The sequence below is a fragment of the Bubalus kerabau genome, chromosome 22, assembly GCF_029407905.1.
Source record: "Bubalus kerabau isolate K-KA32 ecotype Philippines breed swamp buffalo chromosome 22, PCC_UOA_SB_1v2, whole genome shotgun sequence".
In the NCBI taxonomy this organism is placed as follows: Eukaryota; Metazoa; Chordata; class Mammalia; order Artiodactyla; family Bovidae; genus Bubalus; species Bubalus kerabau.
The window spans coordinates 50920637-50943792 of NC_073645.1; the positions used below are offsets into that span (position 1 = coordinate 50920637).

The following is a 23156-nucleotide window of genomic DNA, read 5'->3' on the forward strand; positions in this document are numbered from 1 at the left end:
ATTACTTCATGGCAAATATATAGGATAACAGTGGAAACAGTGGCTGTCTTTATTTTGGGGGGGCTCCAAAATCACTGTAGATGGTGACTGCAGTCATGAAATTAAAAGACTCTTGCTCCTTGGAAGAAAAGTTATGACCAACCTAGAGAGCATATTAAAAGGCAGAGACATTACTTTGCCAATGAAGATCTGTCTAGTCAATGCTATGGTTTTTCCAGCAGTCATGTATGGATGTGAGAGCTGGACTATAAAGAAAATTGAGCGCTGAAGAACTGATGCCTTTGAACTGTGGTGTTGGAGAAGACTCTTGAGAGTCCCTTGGACGCCAAGGAGATCCAACCAGTCCATTTTAAAGGAAACCAGTTCTGAATATTCATTAGAAGGACTGATGCTGAAGCTGAAACTCCAGTACTTTGGCCACCTGATACAAAGAACTGACTCATTAGAAAAGACCCTGATGCTGGGAAAGATTGAAGGTGGGAAGAGAAGGGGACAACAGAGGGTAAGATGGTTGGATGGTATCACCAACTCGATGGACATGAGTTTGAATAAACACTGGGAGTTGGTGATGGACAGGGAGGCCTGGTGTGCTGGAGTCCATGGGGTTGCAAAGATTCAGATACTGAGAAACTGAACTGAACTGAACTGAAAGCTTTAAATGTTACCAAAAATATTGGTTGAATATAATAAATTATGAAATATTAAAAAAAAAAGAAAGAAAGAAAGCATCTCGACTCTTACTCTTAAGACATGCTCAGTCGTGTCTGACTCTTTGTGATCCCATGGACTGTAGCCGCCCAGACTCTTCTGTCCATGGGATTCTCCAGGCAAGAATACTGGAGTGGGTTGCCATGCCCTCCTCCAGGGGGTCTTCCTGACCCAGCCATTGAACCCAGGTCTCCTGGACTGCAGGCAGATACTTTGCCATCTGAGCCACCAGGGAAGTCCTATGTCCATATAAAACTTGTACATAAATGTTCACAGAAGTTTATTTATAATAGCTATAGTCCTATGTCCATATAAAACTTGTACATAAATGTTCACAGAAGTTTATTTATAATAGCTATAAACTTGAAACAATCCAAATTTCCATTTTCACGTTAGTAAATGAATTGTGGCATATTCATTGGATGAAACACTATACAGCAACAAAAATGAATAGACCATGTTTTAAACAAAAAGGAACTATTGCTATATATGCAACATGGATGGATCTCAAAATAATAATGCTGAGTAAAAGAGGTCAAAGAAGTAAAGCGTGCACACAGTGTGACCCCATGTATGTAAAATTCTAGCAAATGTGAACCGATACACAGTGACAGACAGCAGATCAGAGCTTGCCTGGGACACACACATCTAGGTGGAGGCATTTTGGGGTGATACTTTGGTTATACAAGGCTATATATTGTCACCCTGCTTGATGAAGTTATATACAGATGAACTTATATACATCATGCGAAATGCTGGGCTGGATGAAGCACAAGCTGAAATCAAGATTTCTGGGAGAAATATCAATAACCTCAGATATGCAGATGACACCACCGTCATGGCAAAAAGCGAAGAAGAAGAGCCTCTTGATGAAAGTGAAAGAGGAGAGTGAAAAAAAAGAGCTGTCTTAAAACTCAGTGTTCAGAAAACTAAAATCATGGCATTCGGTCCCACCACTTTATGGCAAATAGATGGGGAAACAATGGAAACAATAACAGACTTTATTTTGGGGGGCTCCAAAATCACTACAGGTGGCTAATGCAGCCATGAAATTGAAAGATGCTTGCTTCTTGGAAGAAAAGTTATGACCAACCTAGAAAGCATATTAAGCAGAGACATTACTTTGCCAACAAAGGTCCGTCTAGTCAAAGCTATGGTTTTTCCAGTAGTCATGTATGGATGTAAGAGTTGGACCATGAAGAAAGCTGAATTGATACTTTTGAACTGTGGTGTTGGAGAAGACTCTTGAGAGTTCCTTGGACAGCAAGGACTCAAACCAGTCAATCCTAAAGGAAATCAGTCCTGAATACTCATCGGAAGGACTAATGCTGAAGCTGAAACTCCAATACTTTGGCCACATGATGTGAAGAACTGACTCATTGGAAAAGACCCTGATGCTGGGAAAGATTGAAGGTGGGAGGAGAAGGGGACGACAGAGGATGAGATGGTTAGATGGCATCACCAACTCGATGGACATGAGTTTGAGTAAACTCTGGGAGTTGGTGATGGACAGGGAGGCCTGGCGTGCTGCAGTCCATGGGGGTCACAAAGAGTCAGACACAACTGAGCGACTGAATTGAACTGAACTTTGGAGCAGAACATATATAGTCATTACTTTGATCATGGTGAAGATTCACAGGCACACAGATGTCAAAGATGATCAGATTTTATACTTGAAATGTGTACCATTTATTGTATGCCAATCACACATCAGTTAAAAATATAAACCACTTTGGTTAGTGAGTGTCAGAGGACAGTAGGCTCCCAACGAGTGTTGGTTACCACTACGATTATTATTTTTTCACCAGATGTTTTTTCACAAGGTGAATTGCCTGGCCTGATGACTTTCTATTGATCTGACTTTTTTAAAGAGTACTTTGAAAACGGAGAAAATGAATCCACTGTAGTTTAAAGGTATTTCCTCCAGACATCCCAACTTTTGTCTTTTCACTTTGTCTTCCTGCCACAGATGTGCTTAGACACACAGTCTTTTCCAGAATGTTTCCTGACTTTCAAGTCAAATTTTTAAAATGAGGAATTTTATATTAAATCTTTAGTTTTGTCTACTTTGACCAGTCTTACTAAAGTATGATTTGTATGGAAGAAATTTCACCCATCCTAATCTTACCGGTGGATGAGGTTTGGCAATTGCACACCATCATGTTACCAGCATATTTCAACCCAAAGAGTTCTCTCGTGCTTTTTTGCAGTCATACTCTCCCCAGTCCCTGCTCCTGACACAACTTGCTTTTTGACCATATCTTCCCTGGAATTTCATGTAAATGACTTCATATTAATGTTTGTGGAATATATAATCTTCCTTTGTACCCGACTTCTTCCACTCAGCACAGGCTGTTGAGGTGCAGCCTCACTTCTGGGGAGTGTCAGCGATAACTTCCTTTTTGTTGCCAAGCTGTATCTATGGAGGGGGCACACCAGGAATTTGTGGATCCACTCACCTCTTGACGAACACTTGGTTCTTTCCAGCATAGCGCATGTGTATTTCCTATTATGAATGATGTTGCCATGAACATCCACGGATAAGTTATCTGCATGCACGTGTGTTTTCAATCTCTTTCCTAAGAGTGGGATTTCTGGGTTGTATGTTTAATTGAATAAGACCTTGTGGAACTGTTTTCCAAAGTTGCAGTCTCCACCAGCCATAGAGTAGCATTCCGGCTGCTCCTCACCTTTGCCTACAGTTAGTATTATCAGTGTTTTTACATTTTAGCCATTTCAGTCGGTGGGCAGTGGTTCCGTCCTGTTCCTTGTCAGAAGGTATCCATGATTAAAGTGTCTCAACCTATGCCAGCTTTCTTTCCTAAGATCAAGATTTTAGTCCTAAAATGCCCTTTATCCAATAATTAAACTAGCTGAGGCTTCCAAAGCAGGGGTGATTACAACATGAGAGCATGCCTCCTCACGCACTCGTCATATTTTTAATGAAAGATTTGGAATATAAATTGAGCTTTTGTAATAAACCATAATGACTTGAGTGTTTTTAGCTAGGAAGGCAAATAAGGATTTAATCATTAAATGAAAAGTATAATATTTCAGGCATTTTATCCTACAGGCTTTTGCTCCAGTAATATCAAAATAAGGACAAGGGAGAAAGAAAAAAAGATGCTCAGGATTAAAATCACATGAATACGGTACATTTTATTAAACTCAAGTCCATAGGTGAGTCCAAACTGGGTGCAGACAAGAAGATGCTGGAGTTGGGTCATCAGTCAGCACGGAGCTGGGTCACAGGTCAGCACGGAGTTGGGTCACAGGGCAGCGTGGAAACGCAGCAACTCCAGAGGCATCCCTGCATGGGAACCAGGCTTCCCAGGCCTTTGCCCGTGTGTGTTGGTGGTGCAGGGGCCAGACAACATAATCCTTTATGTATAAATACATGCACACATACATGCACACCAGCACTCAGGAGTGAGTAATTGGATTTGGATTAGAATAGATTTGAGTATTAATTCGGTACTTAACTTCATTATATAGGTGCTCTATCAAACAAGAAAATGTTATCAAACAGTATCATTAAAAGCCCATTGCAGGCACGCTTCTTGCCCCGAGGCACCTCAGCGGACGGAAGTCATCGGTGGTCTCTGCTGCCACAGCCCAGCTGAAATGAGGACCATGGCCGTGGCCGTGGCCGTGCCAGGCGCCCCCTCCCTGCCCCCAGCCCTGCAGGCGGGCAGCCGCCGTGCCATCAGCAGAGCAGCCAGCACGTGGTCCAGGTCTGACTCCAGACCAGGCTGATTCCCAGAGGCCTTCCTATCTCCCTCTCTGGACCATCAACTCGGCTAATCTACTTTCTGCCGATCCAGTTAAATGGATTTCCCTTGTATTTGTTGTCCATATCCTTTCATGTTCTTGACTCATAGATAATTTCCCAAAATGACTGGCATAACCCAGCATGGGGATTTAGAGGCATAATCTCAATCTAAACTCACTTTTGTGTTCATCTTTCCTGGAAAACATCTTAGAATCCTTCATTTTAGTAACTCCGTCTGGAGATGCTCACTGACAAGAAAGAAACAGTGTGGTCGCTTTTATTTCTCCGAAAGATGGCAGAAATATTCTACCACAAGTTCTGAATGCACAATATAAACTTCTTGCCATTATGACTCAAAAACTAAGGATTCTTCATATTTTTCCTAGAAATGCAAGCTTTTATCTGAAGCCACATATAAACAATACGCTTTTCTTGTCTATCTTACACATGGTAAGAATTATATAGTCCTACCTGGTCATTGCTTTGGGGGTACTGTTTCAAGAATAGTGGAGTTTATTTTCCAGAATTTGAAAAAGTATGCTAGGGTTCTTGCTCTTTGAAGTGTTAAGGCAAAGGAAGAAGGGGTAAATTCTAATTCCCAGTGTTTCTTCATTTTACATAATCAACCAAAAATATTAATGGCAGGGCCTTAAGCATCAGTGAGCACTACGGGTTTGGCTGTGTATTTTACAAGACATCCGGAAATACCTGTGAATGAATGTCATTCCCTCAAAAGACTCCCTGAGCAGAATCAACATATAGGCATTGTTTGCAGAAATGGGGAAATAACCAGGATCTCGCCTTTTTCCAAAGAAACCCCCTATTAATATATACCTGTGCACATTTTTATCAAGAGGAACTAATAAGACGATAGCGGGGAAGCAAAGTTAGCTATTAGATAGCAATCCTCCTGCCAAGAGCCATAATCTGACACAGACTGAGCTGGGCGTAGCAGTCCATTAATGGTTCGCGGCTCACACAATAATGACCTGCTAACCTGACGTGGTGTTGCTCTCACATTTTGCTGTCCCCTGGGATGCTACTGTCACCGTGTTATCTATTGCCTGCCTCCCTATCAAAGAAAAAAGGCGAGCGGAAATGTATGGACGCGTCCAGCTCCGTAGTTCATTGCACACCAACCCTGGCAAGTGAAGGAACAATAGATTTATAAGTTTATCCTACATTAAGCCAAACGCGCCTGACTGCACTGTAAATTACTAAATAATAAACCAGGTGGTGTAAGATCCTGACTTGGACAGAATATAAAAATCTATCAACCTGTAAAATACAATAACCATAAATGTGCTACGTCGCTCGTGGCTCAGGTAAACCGTCTGCCGCCAGGATCCTGGGCGTCGGCGAGAAAACCGCAGCAAAGACCCGGGACCCGGGAAACTCGGCTCCATGCTCTTTTGTGCTCCCTGTCGGCCGAGGAAAGATCGCTGAGCTAAAACACTTGAGCGTTTGTTTGGTTTGTTGAATTTCTTTGTCTGGAATTGGCCACTGCCCTTGAGGAGGAGCGGTCCCCACACAGCTGCGGGCTGGAGTCTTCCAAGATGACTCGAGGCTGCTTCAGGGCTGCTCCGCGGCCGAACTTCACATTCAAATGAGCCTGAGACACGCCGCGCTGGCTGGAAAGCAGAAAACGCAGAAAGACAGCCTTCAGATGATAGATACTTTACTCCTGAGAAAAATATCTTAAAACTGGGTTAACTCAGTAAACCCTCGTCCTAAATTCCACACCTCACCGGTTGTCACAGAAATAAAATGAAGATTAAGCCAACTGGGCTGGCACTTCCTTCCCAGCCCCCTGCGAGAGGGATTCCATGTGAAACAAATGGGAGGGGGAAAAAATTCATTTCACTTCAGTGAAAGATTCCAAAATGATCCCATAAATTGCGATTCCAAAACATACAAAGCTAATTAATTCCTTTTTAGGAGATTTTCAATGAGCAAGCCAGGTTAAGTTTATATGATTTACAAACAGTGTTTACATTCATGGAGGTGCAACTAATTGCTACACGGTTTGACATCATTACAGGAAAATGCTGGGGGATGCAGACAGTTTAATTAGGGGTGGTTTCAAGTTCATTACATGATTACCATCACAGAGCTCTTCTAATATGCTTATACAGTACAGTGGTGCTGAAAAGTGATTACACTCTGCCTGCTGCCTGCTGAAATTTTGAATGAAAAATGATAATCTCGTATAAAGGGCTGTGTTCTCACAGTTCACCTTCCTTTCTGGATCACACTCACCTGCTTCTTCTCGGGCCCATCTCTTCGCCTTTCTCAGGTCAGCAGCGTGGCGGCTGCGTGCAGATGTTTACTGTATCCTACGAGCTCCTCAGAGCGCTTCCAAAGGACGCTGGAGACCTTAGAAGCCGATTTTTACCATCTCCGTGTTTCGGGCACAATCCCAGCGATGTTTGTAAATCACTTAGTTCCAAAGTACAACTCACTCTCCATTTCAGTCAATAAAACTGGCCACTCGTTTTGCCAGTTTTAATTTTTAACATTTCACTTAAGTTTCTGTCCTCTGCCATCCGTTTAAGCTGCTCACGGCAGTAGTATCACTCCGCGGCCCTGGAAGCTGGGAGGGGCCTAGGACTCGGGGTCTTGAGACCCCAGAACATCTGGGCTTTAATGAATCCTGTCACCAACACAGAAGGACCAGCAACTTGTTTCAAACATCGAGCACCACACTTACTTCTAACAAATATAGAAGAACCAAACACATGGAAGAGTCTAGAATCCACAGGAATGCACCCCCACCCCCACCCCCGCCAAATCCGTAAGCCTCTCCTGCCCTAAAGACACTTACAGTTTAGTTCTGGCATCATTTCCTTTGGGGCTGAAAAGAAGATAAGTTCAAACAGTGCCGCAAAAATGATTGAAACCAAAAATCTGATGACTCCAAGCTTTTTAGCGTACCACATTTCTACATTTCAACTGAAGCCCTCGCAAAACACTTTATGTTTAACTGTTATCTATTTTGGATTCTGGCAATTCAGTTTGAAAGATGAATAAATGAAATAAGATTCCCCAAAGCAAATGGTTTTACAGCGTAATTAACACCTCAAGGGGATACCCTGGGTTTTCGCAGGAATTTCAAACACAGACATCAGAGAAAAAATTTTTCAACAAACCTCGCCTTATTGGTGTCTGGGTTAATGAAAGAGACTCCTGAAGTTGACCACCCCTGGACACATCCACGCTTCAGAGCTGGAGGATGGACAGAGTATGGAAAACAAGCCGTGACCACATGGTTTCAGCGTCTGAGTCCAACGGGAGACAGGACTCCTGGGACAGCAAGCCCTGGGAGGGGGGTGCCTGCTCTTCAGGGGCTGACTCCACTCTTCGGGGAATAAATTCACCTTTCTCAGGCACAACGGCCAACTTATCTCTTCAAAATTAAATAACCAATTTCTAATTAACTTTAACTTGTGCATGGCACCAAACATTCCATATCTCTATTAATAAGCAGACTGATAAATTCCAAACTTAAAACTCTGAAGTCACCACATGTGATTAAAGCACTAAGAATTCGTTTCAAAACCGGTGCCTCTTATCTCCACAGACCATGGAGCAACATCTTCCAACCCAACCCTCTGCTCTTGAGGCATCACTCAACAGGCCTTTCTCTGAAATCTCCATTTTCCTCTCCCCTTTGCTACTGGCTGAAGCTTCCTCTTCCTGATGCATGGCGCTCTTCCTGCGTTGCTCCCTCCCCTAACCCTAACCCTAACCCCGTCAGGTCTCTGAAAATGATACCTGAAAATACACACCTGGACAAAACAGGTAAGCTTGCAAACAGGCATATCAGCTCCATTGCGAGGATCCCAGGAAGGGCTGTAGCTTTAGTCCCTGTGCTTAACGGCGGACTCAGCACTGCCCAGCGCTCGGGGCACAGTGCAGACCATCACTGAGGCAGTCCTCAGTCTCAAGCTCCAGCTTTGACTGTGAGCAAATGCCAGGCCTTGGAGATGAGTGATGCCGGGTGTTCAGGGCACAGACCAAACAAGCAGCCCCAGAGCCCTGGCACCAGTGTGTGGTCCCCATCCTCCACTGCTGCCTGCTTGTCCCCCAAGGACTCACTTCTCCCGCCGCTGCCTCTGATTCCCATGTCTCTCCAAACCCACCAAGCCCTTCACGCTGTAGACACTTAATACCCTATCATTGCATTAATCACCTTCATGGACATCGATACACCGAACACCGTACCTCGGCTTCCCTGGTGGCTCTAATGGTAAAAAATCTGCCTGCAGTGCAGGAGACCTGGGTTCAATCTCTGGGTTTGGAAGATCCCCTGGAGAAGGGAATGGCAACCCACTCCAGTGTTCTCACCTGGAGAAGTCCATGGACAGAGGAGACTGGGGGCTACAGTCTATGGGGCTGCAAAGGATTGGACATGACTGAGCGATTAACAGTTTCACCTTTCACACTGTACCTGAGCCAAGCTGAGTCACAAGAGACCAAGTAGAAAGCTCACGAAAGTCCACGAGGGCACACAGGAAGCAAGCTTATTGTAAATAAGACAACCGCCGCAGTTTCCAAACAATGAAAACTCGCATCTCTTATAAAGCGGAGTCCGGGCCACCCTCTGACTCTCAGAGCATTCACACACCACAAGTTAGAAAACCCTGACATTCGTGGGGGACATGCTCAAAATCTTCACCTACCCCCGCCCAGGGACATAATTCCATCAAGCTTACTTGAAGTCAGTGCCCAACCAGGCACGGAGAGCCCCCCAACTTCCGCAGACACTCAGCCCTTGTAGCAGTGGTCTCTACACTGGAGAGGCCCTCTCACTATCTCCTGGGTCACCTTTTCTCACCCCAGGAGACCCCCTGAAGGTCTCCCCCCGTGTTGGGCCTGGGGCACCATGCCACATTTCACTCCCAACTTGGTCCAGAATTCCATTTCTTGACTGTGATTCCTCACTTTCTCCATTTTCTTTTCATTTCCAGCATTAACAAATGGCTTTTGAAGGGGGGAGGTGTGGGGATGGTGGGGGTGGGGTAGAAAATACTTCATCATGAGAAAAAATGAGTCTGTCATTTTCAAGAATAAGTGAGTCCACAAAGATGGGAGAACTGCAAAGCTACATTGTAAAGCTGCTGCTTTATCCAGGCTTATCCATTCTATAGTTACTGCATAGCAAATCCATTTCATGGCAGACAAAGCCCAAATGTAAGGCTCAGCAAGATTACAAGTGCTTCTGTGTCAGGAACCTTCCGGGTCACCTACAGATAGCCAAACTACAAGGTTGAGTCACGGATTCCAGTGGTCTGCTGAATCAGGTCCCGAAACTAGTCCCATGGGCCACTAAACCCACACGTTTGGTCCGTTTAACAGGACAATAAGAGTTCCAAGTTCACCGTATCCTTCTAATTGGCATATGACCCTGGTCCATTAACATCGTGTACCGCAGACCCCAGCTCAGATTCCTAGACACTATGAAGAATATTAGTTAGGAAGCTCTTGACTACAAGTAACAGAAAACTCCAACTGAACTGCCTGTAACAATGGGGAACTTTATTTCACAACAAGACCTCCTGAAATGGCCTGTGAGTGAGTGAAATGAAAGTCACTAAGTCATGTCCAGCACTTTCCAACCCCATGGACAGTGGCTTGCCAGGCTCCTCTGTCCGTGGGATTTCCCAGGCAAGAGCACTGATTAATTCAACAAACCGAGCACAAGCCTATCTTTCCTCTTCCCCTCTACCATGTCAGCCTGGCTCCTTCCCTGGCCTGTTCAGTTTCTGGGAAACCAGAAGCAGGCAGCCTGACACAGAGCAGGAAAAGAACAGTCACATTCCTCAAGTCTCTTTGCTAGTAATTCAGGCCTTTCACAGCAGCCCCTCAGATTCTGATTGGCCAGAATTGCATCACCTGCCCTCCCCTAAACCAATCACTGGCCAGGAGAGTAGAACCATCATGATTGGCTTAGACCATCACTGCATTTGTAAACTAAAATTGAGAAAATCAACTAAGTGGGTCCCTAATCCTGTTCTTAAATTGAAATTTGAGCTCAAACGTAGTTACAAATATTCGCATCTATTTACACGTGTGTTAAGCCGTGATGTAAGATGGATTTCTTATTGTGACTGACAGTCCAAATAGTTTAAGAAGCATTGGCTTAATCAGCTAAGTAAAAGTGTTAGTCGGGCCTGACTCTTTGCGACCCCATGGACTGTAACCTGCCAGGCTCCCCTGTCCATGGGATTCTCCAGGCAAGAATACTGGAATGGGTTGCCATGCCCTCCTCCAGGGAATCTTCCTGACCCAGGGATCAAACCTTATGTCTCCTGCATTGGCAGGCAGATTCTGAAGCACTTGCCACGTATGACAGAAAAGACCCGGACAAGACGGGGTTGGATAAGGAAGAAAAAGCTGGGGAACTGCAGTTGGCAGAGACTCCAAGCACTAAGTGAAGAGGAATGGCTTGCAGGTGGAGGGAGACAACAGCCATGTGTACAGAGAACCGCATGTACAGAAAACCGCATGTGCAGAGAACCGCGTGTGCAGAAAGGCAAATGGGTGCAGAGCCAGGGGAACTGGCTCCGGTGCCCCCGGGTGCCTGCAGGTCCCATGTCATGTGACACAGACACATTTCCACCAAGAATGACTGGCAGATACGGCAGAGTGTGGATTACAGGCCAAGAAAGGCACAGACGGGGAAGGCGGGTCAAGAGGGAAGTTTATCCCTATGGCCGGTTCATGTTGAGGCGTGGCAGAAACCAACACAATATTGTAAAGCAATTATCCCCCAATTAAAAATAAATCCACTTTAAAAAAGAAAGGCACCGATGATTTAATTTAAAAGCTAGAGGCAGCATCTACAAGAAGCTTTACCATCTGATGAGCAAATGAGCAGATCCTCCCCAACCGCAGAGGGCTTGGACTGGCCTCCTGTGACGGGCCGACTGGCCTCCTGTGACGGGCCGACTGGCCTCCTATGATGGGCCGCAGGATACTGCTGCAGTCTCCACGCTGCCCTGAACGCAGTGTGCCAGGGGACAGACACGTGAGGGCTGTCATCACCAAGATGCCTCCTGCCTTCAACCGCTGTCTTCTTAACCTGACGTCAGGAAATTCATATTTAGTGAAGAAGGAAATGACTTTGGGTCTGTATCATTCAAATCCTTAAGGATTATTGGCTAATTAGGAGCATAGTAATGTAAATTTGCCTTGTGTCAGGTCTTCAGGAACAGTAAAATAACATAATTAAGCAGTGAACAAAGCAGATCATTTAAGCCGCTCTTCACTGCAAATGTATATGGTGGTGAAATGTATGCATCGGCCTGGAAACTAGAAAAACATGATCCACACTGCAAGGGGCCAGGGATTGTTTCTAATGAGATGTGTGGAGCTATGTAAATTTGATTTAAACATAACTGCTATTTCTTTTTTGAAAGCTTTCATAGAAAAATTCCATTAGATAATTATATAATTCATTTAAAGGATACAAGAGTTGTTCTTTTTGAAAAAAACTGAATTGCTTTTAAATAAGCAAAGTAAAAAACCAAATGAAAACTTTCTAGAACTGGAAACCCTAATAAAATCAGAAAATAAAATTTTAAATGGCATTTCCTAACTTTGACTTCTCTCTGGACCTGTGGTTACATGTGCAAAATTCCACATAAAAATGGAAAGCTTCAGCTGAAACCATTGACTCTAAATGGCCCGGTTAATCCTGATTCTGAGAATAGAATCCCACGGTTTGAGGGGGCGGATGCTCTTACTGCTGAAAAAAGTGTTACCTTTGTGCTCAAACACCTGCGTGAAGGCAATTGTGAAAACCCCAGTGAATTCTGAAAGGCTTGGAAGAGGCTCCAAGTCAACTCGAAAACTTTCTATTCCATTCCTCTCATCTGCAGGATGGGAAATAATGTCTGGTTTGGCCCACCTGACTATGGGTAACAACCTGCTGGTTTCAGCAGCAGGAGTCCTGGGTGAGAAGTGGATCTAAATTAACCTCCCTGATCTAATGATCTAGTGAAGTGACGCGCCTTCTGCCACCACCGCTCCTGCAGCTCCCACCGATGGTTCCAAAAATCCAGGTCAATTTTTCATTTCCACTAGTGCTGTGGATGTGAGAGAAGGGCAAGAAGTGAAACAGCAAAAGAAGAAACGGGAGTGAAGAGGTGGAGACCAAGAATAAAGAAAGCAAGGAGATGGACTTCCGAGATGCTTAGACAGGGAGGCACTCGGAGAGAGGGGGAGCAGAGTCCACACCTGGAGGGTGGACTGGGCAGCGGAAGAAGAGAAGGGCGAGGAGGCCTGGCTGATTCAAGCAGATACGCTAAATGAAACTGTTCCCGGACCTGGCCTGCAGAAGCCAGTGCATGCTGCCATCAGCCAGGCGGCCAGAAGCACTCAAAACCCCGCTCCCGACAAAATATGGCCCAGCATCCCTTCAACAACACGGGCTTTGCCAGGAGGAAGGCTGCTGGTTGGCTGCAGTGCCAAAAAGAGAGAAAATAGAACATCAGGTGCATCCCAATGTCAGCTAAGTTTCCTTCTGCTTCCAGCCCAGGTGAGCTCCAGAAAGCGGCCACTCCAAAGCCAGTATCCGTGCAGCCGCAAAGCCCCTCCTTCCCCCGGTCTGATTTATCACCACTGCTTTTGATTATAATTCAAGCGCCTCCAGGGCCCTTTCTAAGACGAATACATGATTACAAAGTGGAGCGTTGTACCTCATCCCTTCTCTTCTCCCAAATCACACCCAGTGGCAATCCAGCCTTAGGAATGCTCTCCAAATCGGTGTCAGGGTCTCAACCTGTCTACCCAGGGCCCACAGTCAGCTCTCTTGGAAACGCCATTCTGCATGTATCGCTTGAAATAAGTCCTTCAAAGAAGCAGTGAAGAGCCTCCCCTGAGCTGGCGAGCACCTATCTGCTTCGACCATTCACTTTTTTGGGGGAGCCAACGACCATGCCTTTATTAGGCCGTGCCAAAGGGCTCGTTTATAAATCTCCAAACACAAAATAGTAGAGAAAGCTCCTCGGTGGTGACCCGTTAACTCAATATTGCCCAGAGTAAACAGCTTGTGAGCCTTCATTAGAGAGTTTAATGTAAATCTTTCCACACTGACTTTTAAACTCCAAAGATGAACACACCGCACGGGTGATGTGGAGTAAATCCAACGCCGTATGATTTTTGAGAATTCAGATTGACATCTGCACTTTAGACCTTTCCTAACATAAATTTTTTGCCTTCGAAGATATTTACCTTCCTTTGAAAAGTGGGTCACGATATTCTCTTGCCACCAGGTGATCAGAAGAACCAAAGAAAACAGTCATTAACTTGACAGAAAGTCCCATACATCCACGTCAGTTAAAAGGAAAAAAATCACCCAGATCTTCCTTGTGCCACTTTTCAGGATTCCTGACATCTGTCATAAAACTCGGGCCATATGTCTTTTCCTTCCATTAAGGAGACTCATCACATAACCAGTGCTAAGGTTCTGTCAAGAAGAATTATTGACTTATAAGCATATCTTCCCCCACCCTGCTAATGATTTCCACAAACACATCCACTCATCATCTTTTTTCTGTGCTTGCCAGAAATTACTGGGAGACCCAGGGGGGCATTTGAGGTCCTGTGCTTAGGGATTTACCAGGTAATGTTAATGAGACGCACAACCGTACTTATTTCAGGATTTATTTACTTGGCGTGGAGTGTTCTGGTTGCATGAGCCTTGTTGAACTGGCGCTGGAAAGAGAAGGTGGGAAGGAGGGAGGCAGAAGGGGAGAGGGCAGGGACAGGGGAGCAGCTCGAAGCCCCCTGTAAAGCAGCGGCACAAGCAGCGTTTACTGCCTCTTCTACAGGGGCTGCATTCGTCTGCCCTCGCGTTGTCAGGTTGACAAGAGGAGAAAAAAAATTAACCAAAAGCCAAATCAAATAAATGTGCAACTCATAAATTCTGCAGCTAAAAATTTACCCCTGAGGGATCTCAGCAACGCACCATGGAAGGCTCCCCCCTCCTGCCCTCATAAAGGCGAATGATAAGTGAAGCTTCCCTCCTCGGCACCAGGAGACCGGGTCTAGAGGAACAGCGCCAGGCCGGCTTCCTCCTCCCCTAGTTAACGAATTTATTCCCGTCGTTGGTGGGTGGGCATGGAGCTGCTCTCCTCCGACGTGTCAGCATCCCCAGGCCCATGTTGCTAAGCAACGCGTGCGTGGACCGGGCTGACTGGCCATGGACCAGCCTCCGGGCGTCTGCTCCTGGGGCAGCTGCTCCCGCATGGCGGGCAGTGTGGGAGCTGGAGGAGCATGAACTACTAAGGCCTGCCAGCCACTTGGTTTTTTGACTCTGAGTTTAGGTATGTCATTCCAAGCAAAACTTGTTCTAATGAGCATCATTCTTTCTTCCAAGTATGCAACCAAAAAACGAAGAGAAACGTAGTTTGGGAGAAAGCCGGTCTCCTCCCTTCCACGGATCAAATCTCCCTGAGGCCTAAAACAAGGTTTTCAAGGTGAAAAACGTTTGTCGAAACGCATAAAGCACAAGGCCCTGTCCTGCCTCCAGTGCTTCAGTTCTACTTGGACTGTATCTGGCGCCCATTAGTATTTGAGAACATTAGCCAGTAGCCAGGGCCCCAGATGTAGACGACCTGTGATAAAGACTCAGCAAAATAATAGGGTTTTACTTGCCACTCCAATTGTCCAGGAGAATTATATTCTTCTTTTGGCAAAACTCATGGACCTTCATCTGCAGAGCACCATCTTGTGGCAGGCAGTACTGATCCTTGTGCCCCGACTCCTAAAACAAGGGCAGGGCGAGGAGACCAGGAAGCCATACACAGCGCATCCTCCACAACTTGGGTATTTTTTAACCAGAGAGCAACAGAGATAAAAAGCGATCACAGCAATTAAAAAGTCAAAGAGGTGGGCAATCCGTTCAATATGTTTCTAGATGATTCGTCCAAATTCAAACTTGATTCATAGATTAGTGAAAATGCAGCATATGTATATTCACCAAACCTTCTGTCACAAAGGGAAAAAGAAAAGCCCAACGTTTTTATAACCATCAAAAATAGCCAGCCAGAAGTGCTCATAGAGGTGTTTTTTTTTTTTTGGTCAAATTGCCAAGAAACAGTTATATACTTTTGCTCTCAATTTTCACTTGCAGCAATATTTCATACAAGACATTTGTAAACTAAGCACAACAAGTAAAATTTTCAATGCAAGACGTTTAAATGTGTTTCTACTAACTGAATAAAAATGGAGTCTTTGCCACTTCTTTGAGATGAAAGTATGGTGCCAGCATCATACCTCACAACTAACTGGAACTATGAATTCAATACATCTGTTTTTCTGTTAAACTCACATAGGTAAAATTGCTTTCTATCAGCAAATGTATTTGACTTACAGAATACTTACTTTTTAACTATGCATTTGAGCGTAGCCTACGAAATTCTCAACGTACCCTAACCTCGACGGCAGTGTTTTGTAACAGCACTTTAAAATGGCAAAAGTGAAGAGTTGCTGCTGTTATAATTTAGGTTAGATTGTGGATTGTAATAAAACTAATCCTTCAGTGATGCAGGAAGGAGCCCTGGAAGGTGACAACAGCTTTTAAGAAACAGAGTATGTTTTTATGTTTTTAAAGTAAGAACAAATGAGTCACTGTCAAAAAATGTTTCTTGTGAATAATTATTTGCTATCAACACTCTGTTAAATTAGGATTTTCTCCTTCTGAATGGGTGATAAAAGAATTGATTAGCTGTCACTTCTAGGTGCTGAGTGACACCTATCTGAGTTAGAAGGACTGCTTTTTGCTGTTTTGTTTCCATAACTGTAGGCATTTTGACTAACATTCTATTCTGAGTCTTTTTGGCTGAAATCCTGAGGCTGCATTCTAGAAAATACACACACAGGAATTGTTCTGTCCAAAAAGAGACACCCTTGGATCTGCAGTGCCCTTATTTCATATCACAGAAGAGTCGGTCAATAAATCAACTAAAGGTAAGAGTAAAATCTGTAATAACCCGTTGCCACTTCTTCCTCCTCCCACCTCGCAGCACATAAAACTTGGTGTCAAAAGGTCTCACATCACAAGAATTAATCAAAAGACTCTTAAAATACTCTACGCACCCACTTCTGATGACTAATTTGGCTTCCCTATGGCAAAGCACTAATTTTTTATCTCAATCAATTGGTACAATATTCTTTTCCATCAATCACAGTGGGTGCAGAACAGTAAAATTCCACTCTTTTGTAAGAATAAAGCAAAATCCAGCCAAAAAGAAAAAAAAAAATAGTTCCGTAGCAAGGAAAGCCTGCCGCAACAATGGAAGACAAAGAGAGAGTGGGGAGGGGGGTGGGGGAGAAAAACGGCAGACGCTTCAGAGGACCCAGGGGAAGCCTTACAAATAGCTCCACCAGAGCAGAAGGAATCTCAGAAGCGTCAGAAGGCCAAATGCAGCTGAGAGAAAGAGCCAATCAGAGAGTCAACAAGGTGGCTGGGCCACATGGATCTGAGGGGATGCCTAGGAACCACTACTGCCTCGACGGGGAGGACCGCTGCGGGCAGGAGGAGAGAGAGTGAGCTTTTCTTTCCCAGGAAAGGACAGGGAAATGCCGAGAATGGCTGAGAAAACACAGCCTTTGTGGGGAGGAAAAGAAAGGAATTGCAAAAGTAAACTCAGGCTCCTGGAAGAAGCCAGGAAAAGGCTGGAGCTGCCAGATGGTGGGGATGTGAGCGGTGACGAGAGAGAGCAGAGAGCGAAGAGCAGAGTCCAGCACACCTACCCCTGCACCCACCGGGCAGAACCTGCAGGTGGGAAGCCCAGCCTCCCCTAACCTAGCATGGGCCAGTGCTGTGCTTAGTCATTCAATTGTGTCTGACTCTTGCGACCCCATGGACTGCAGCCCACCAGGCTCCTCTGTCCATGGGATTATCCAGGCAAGAATACTGGAGGGGGTTGCCATGCCCTCTTCCAGGAGATCATCCCAACCCAGGGATCAAACCCAGGTCTGCCACATTGCAGGCAGATTCTTTACCATCTGAGCCACCAGGGAAGCCCATATTGGCCCCACTTCGCCCTCCTCTTCACGCCTGCCGCTGTCTTGCCCGACTGGCTCCTGGTCCAGTCAACCGTCTGCAGGCCTTGACTGAAGGCACAGCAGCATGGAATATCCCCCAGCCCTGGGGCCCTGCCATCTTCTAAAAGTGACGGCAGCGTGCTTCACTGGCTACAAGGAGGAATAAGACACTGGTGGCTGGGGACAGATCGCTCCCCACTGGCTTCTCCAGATGTCATGGCCACGACCTTATGCTCCTTTTAAAGGCCAGGTACTTCAGTGCCTGCTCACAAAGTGGAACCAGAAACCCAGCTCCTGCCAGCAACAGACAAAGCAAATAGAAGCAATTCACTGATAATGTGTGAAGCCTGTGTAAGACAGGTAAAGCTTAAAATAGGGGGGAATAGGTTGGATCAAAACTTTTTGTTGGAAAAGCCTGATCACACTACTGTGTCCCTGCACTGGACCACCATTCATAACACAAAGGGCAAGTAGATGGTTTTGCTTCCCGAGCAGGGCACATGGAAATGCTGCGGCACCACGGCTCTCAAGAGTCCCCTAAATTCACATCAGCTCATTTTATCCTGAGAGCGCCCTGCTGGGAGGCCTCTGATGTCCATTTTAAAGCTGTGAAAACAGGCTCAGCCACTATTCACAGTAGCCAGTACATGGGAGTACCCTAAATGTCCATCCACAGAGGAGTGGATAAAGAAGATGTGGTACATATACACAAGGAATATTACTCAGTCATAAAGAGGAATGAAATTGTGCCATCTGCAACAACATGGATGGACATAGAGATTGTCATACTGAGTGAAGCAAGTCAGACAGAGACAAATACCATATGATACCATTTATATGTAGAATCTAAAAAGACGGTACAAATAATGAACTTATTTACAAAACAGAAATAGAGTCACAGATGTAGAAAACAAACTCTGGTTACTGGGGCGGGGAAGCGGGGGGGCATAAACTGGGGGATTGGGTTGACATATACACACTACTATATATAAAGTAAGTAACTAATAAGGACCTGCTGAATAGCACAGAGAACTCTACTGTGTCCTCTGTCAAGACCTAATGGAAAAAGAATCTGAAAAAGAGTGGATATATGTATGACTGATTCACTTTGGTGTACAGCTGAAACTAACGCAACAGTGTAAATCAACTATACTCTAATTTTTTTTTTTTTTGAAAGCTGAGGCTCAGCAAGGTCAGGGGTCACATGCTAAGGTGGACGAACGCCATAGCTGACATCTGACCTCGAATCCAGGTGCCACTGGAAACTGTGTTCAGCCAATGGCTGGGATCTGAGGTCCTGATGGAAGCTGAAAGGAGGGAAGCCCTTCTGTATCAAGGTGAGAATGCTAGGGTTGCCAGAGTTGGCCCTTGAAAGATGCTCAGGAAAATCTGGATCTCAGATCAACAGCAAATAATGTTTAATATAGGTATGTGGGACATACTTAGGCAAAAAAAATATTCATTGTTTATCTAAAAGGCACGTTTAACTGGGTGCTTGGTATTTTAGCCGGCATCGCTAGTGAAGGCAAATGTTAATTCCTCCAACTCCACTTCTGACCCAAGGGAGAAAGTCCTGGGGACAGATGAAAAACGCCCAGTGGCGTGCCCCTCCCAGAGGCCAGCACTGCAGGGAATTTCATCTTTTTTCTGAAGCACTTTCTCCCATTATCTCATCGAGTCCTTCCTACAGAACTAGAGCATGGGCATCATTATCCCCACAACATGGACAAAGGAAGCTGTGATGAGTTTGGAGCAACTTGGAAAACTGAGCGGCAGAGCCAGGGCACAAGCCCCCTGACGTGAGTCCAGGGCTCTCTGCTTACAATGAGAAATTAGAAATGCTACAGGTGAACCTATTCCCAGAACAGAAACAGACACACGGACATAGAGAAAAAATATAAGGACACCAAGGGGAAAAGGAGGGGTGGGAGGAAATGAGAGACTGGAGTTGGCATATACACAAAATTAATCCTATATGTAAAATAAGTAAATAATGAGATCCTACTGGACAGCGCAGGGAACTCTACTCTGTGCTGACCTAAAAGGGAAGGAAATCCAACCAATGGGGATGTATGCACATGTGCCGCTGATTCCCTCTGCTGTGCAGTAGAAACTAACACAATATTGTAAAGCAACTATACTCCAGTAAACTTTAAAACTAAAATGAGAAATTAAACCTCGACCCATCTTCAGCCATTGAACGGACACTCCTTGGCCCCTTTTAAGAGCCAGCGCTGCAATTTCACTTTCATGTTTTGAACCGAGCAGCGTGAAAGTGCACCCTGGGAAGGTGACTCCAGCACCCCGAGCGCAGCCCGGGGCGCAGTCCCTGCAGCTGAGGCTCACCGAGCTCACGCACGGAGCGCGGGGCCCAGCACTCTTCCGAAAGCCCCAGACGCTTTGGCTAGAAGTGATTTGGGGGAAAAAGTCTTCAAATGAGATGGGTTCATTATTCTCATTTTCATGTTCCAGATCTATTAATTTAGCCTCTGAAGTAATCTTTGTCCAGGGTGCATAACTGTATCAAATACCCCTGCCATCAAAGCTTTATTTCCTTGAAAAGGCAAAGATAATATGGGCTGGGTATTCTTTTGCTACACATAATTCATTTAAGGCAGAAATGTTCTCAAATGGCTTCTTTTTTTTTTTACCACTCTCCAAGTTTACAGGCACCCTGATCCAAGAAGATGTAAATTACCACTGGGAGAAGGGGGCAAGGCTGCTCCCTCCCAGGACACAAACACCGAGATTTCAGTTCCCTGATACTTTTATTTTGCTGCTAATAAAATTGGGTGGTTAAACCTCCATGGTAGAGTATGAATATAACACCAGAGTTAAGCTTTAACACCAGGAAAAACTCTATTAAAATGTTGCCCCAGAGACTGTAAATTTGAATTCTGGCGCTGCTAAGTCAGGTTGGACCTGAAAACTAAGACGAGGAAGTTCCTAAGTCCTGCAGAACAGGCCACACAGAAGGATTTTTTTTCCTTAGACTAATTTCCTTGTACAGGAGAAGAATATAAAAGTAAGAAAGACCTCAAAATTCTGAGCCGACTTGGGAGAAGAAATAAGCTGCTGAGACGCAGAGTACCAGTCTCCAGCTGCCCCTGCGCTTGGCCCGGGGTAGGTGAGCTCCACGAACAGGACAGACAGAACAGAGACAAAGAGAAGGAATACGGATGGAATTTTCCAATTTGAACCAATAGGTATTTTGCTGGGAGAGCTGTTTTCAGGAGAGCACGATCTAGTTTAGGGAGAGGCAGATGACATTCAGCATAGCCCTGGCCTGAGGCACGGCATTCCTGAGTTTCTAGAACCAGCCCTACCCCGGGCACACCAGCATCTAACCTTCTAGTCCCAGTCCCTTCGCCCACCAAATGCAAGTGATAGCCCAAGGTGATTAAGAGAGTCACAATTTCAAAAAGCAGACATATTTATTAAAATGTCTGGGGAATCTTAACATGCCTAAGAAAAAGTTGTTTATGAATAGGGCAAATGGTCTGAATTCAGTGTTTGCAGAATTCATTTAATAATGCTCAGAATTTCCTTTAAAAATAGACTAGGGAGAAAAAGTCAGTTACTTTTATCAATAACCATCAGTTAAAAACTTTATTTGGAAAAAACAGTATTTTTAATACCAACAAAATGTCAATTATAATAATACACAAAAAAATTAAGACTAGGTTAGCATTTTATATAGCAAACTTGATAGCACCAAAACTAGTTAAAATCTGAGAACCGGTAAAAATGCTGCAGACACACTGGGGCAGACACAAAAACTTACTCGTTTTTGTTCTTATTCTTACCTAAGACTAAGAGCAAATTAGAAGGCAGGTGATAGCTGACAGCTAGGTTATCAAACTTCTGGTCTTTGACTGAAGGCGCCAGCACCATTCACGGTACAGCGTGCTTGCAGGATGACTGTTCAGTATACATTTTACTAACGCAATCAATGAATTTAGCAAAGACATGTTCAAGAAGAGAGTATTTGAGGATTAGGAGCAGGTTTTAGAAATGAAATGGAGGATAAGCTAACAAATCTATCAGAAATAAGATCAACAACTTAAAATTTAAACCGATCTTGAGCATATATTTGAACTTGGATATGCAGAAATGGTACACACGTCCCTGAGGTTCAGTGATACACTCTGAGGATCAACAGCCCTATAGACAGTTAAATTACTCAGGAAGCCAGGGAATTTATCAAACATGAATTTCAAAGTGGATTCTGGCCTCCAGGAAAAACGGAAGTGCCCATTAATGTACATACAAAATAAATGTTGTCTGCAAGCTCTTTACACTATTTATATTTTGGCCACAAATTGGCTAAAGATTTTTAATTTACAGAAACTGTGACAGAGCCCTGTCTTTTTGACAGAAGTAATCTGGGGCCAAGTTGTGCAAAACTATTTGCTAAATACGAAAAATGTAACCGTTGCCCTGACAGGTACAACACAAAGAAATCGTGTGCCCTGCTTCACATCTCTTGGTACATTATTTATAACCCACTCCAATTTAAGAATGTTAACATTAAATAGATTTCACACATGGAGGAAATTCGTACAAACCCGTCATATATTATGAATGAAAATTATAACAGTTCTGCAAAATTTGTTAAAGCGCACGGGCTAGAAGCGGAGGAGCACTGAAATACGCAATAGTCCTAAGAAATTTAGACGGTATTTAGCTCATAACCTCAATATTTATTTTATCGATCAAAAGAAATGTTAACTTCATCTACTGTTGACAGATAATTTATCAAAAAATGTTTTAAATAAGAGAATATTTCATAGCGAAGGTGGCTCGGGAAATTAGTCACTGGCCTTTGGGCCTGAGCTGTCCCCAAGAGAGGTGGAACATCATTTGTGGGAAGACCGAGCCCCAACCCAGGGGAGGAAGGGAGGGAGACAGGCGGGGCTGGGGTGCCGAAGCTTCACTCTGCACAGCAGCTCCGCACACCCTGCCAGTTCCGTGTCCAAGAAAAGTTGGGGCCTGAAAGGATGAGACTCCCCTCTCTGTAAGACTCCTCTCTCCATGTCCCAAGCCCTTGAAAATGTCCTCAAGAGTCCTCAGCCTGCACACACTTTGGTCCTTCTCAGAACAAATCAGGGTTTCTCTAGTGGCTCAGTGTCAAAGCAGGAGACACGGGTTCGATCCCTGGGTTGGGAAGATCCCCTGGTGAAGGAAACGGCAACCACTCCAGTATTCTTGCCTGGAGAATCCCATGGACAGAGGAGCCTGGTGGCCTACAGTCCCTGGGGTTGCAAAGCGTTGACTGAGCTAAACAGCAACAGCAAACAACAGAGCAAAGCAGGCCAACTTTCCTCCTTCGTTTAGCAGTTTCCACTGTTTTCTGTAAACTGAGTCCTTCTCACTGAAAATCATTGCTTGCCCTCTAATCCCATAGCTGCCACCCAATAGCTGACTGACTGACAAGGGCACAAGCCCCTTGGGTTCCTTCCAGCCCCAGACCATTCACAGCTGATGGTGCCCAGCAGGAGGAAGTTCTCTGACCTAATATCCACATTCCCATTGCCTGGGTCTCCTGGTGCTTTGGCGGTCTCTCTGGAGGGCCTTAGAATGTCACCCTCCTACACGCAGATGAGAGAGAAAAGGAGGC

General features: G+C 44.8%; 1 long non-coding RNA gene across 2 annotated transcripts; it reads right to left on the bottom strand.

Annotated features, from left to right (window-relative positions):
• Positions 1-3757: 3757 nt before the first annotated feature.
• On the bottom strand, positions 3758-7198 carry LOC129636610 (uncharacterized). Of its 2 annotated transcripts, XR_008707039.1 has the most exons (4): positions 6740-7198; positions 5478-6111; positions 4659-4728; positions 3758-4089 (listed from the first exon to the last, which is right to left on the bottom strand). It is a non-coding gene; the product is annotated as an uncharacterized LOC129636610 (long non-coding RNA). The 2 variants fall into 2 exon arrangements; XR_008707038.1 differs by having other exon boundaries at positions 3758-4728.
• Between the last annotated feature and the right edge of the window lie 15958 nt (positions 7199-23156).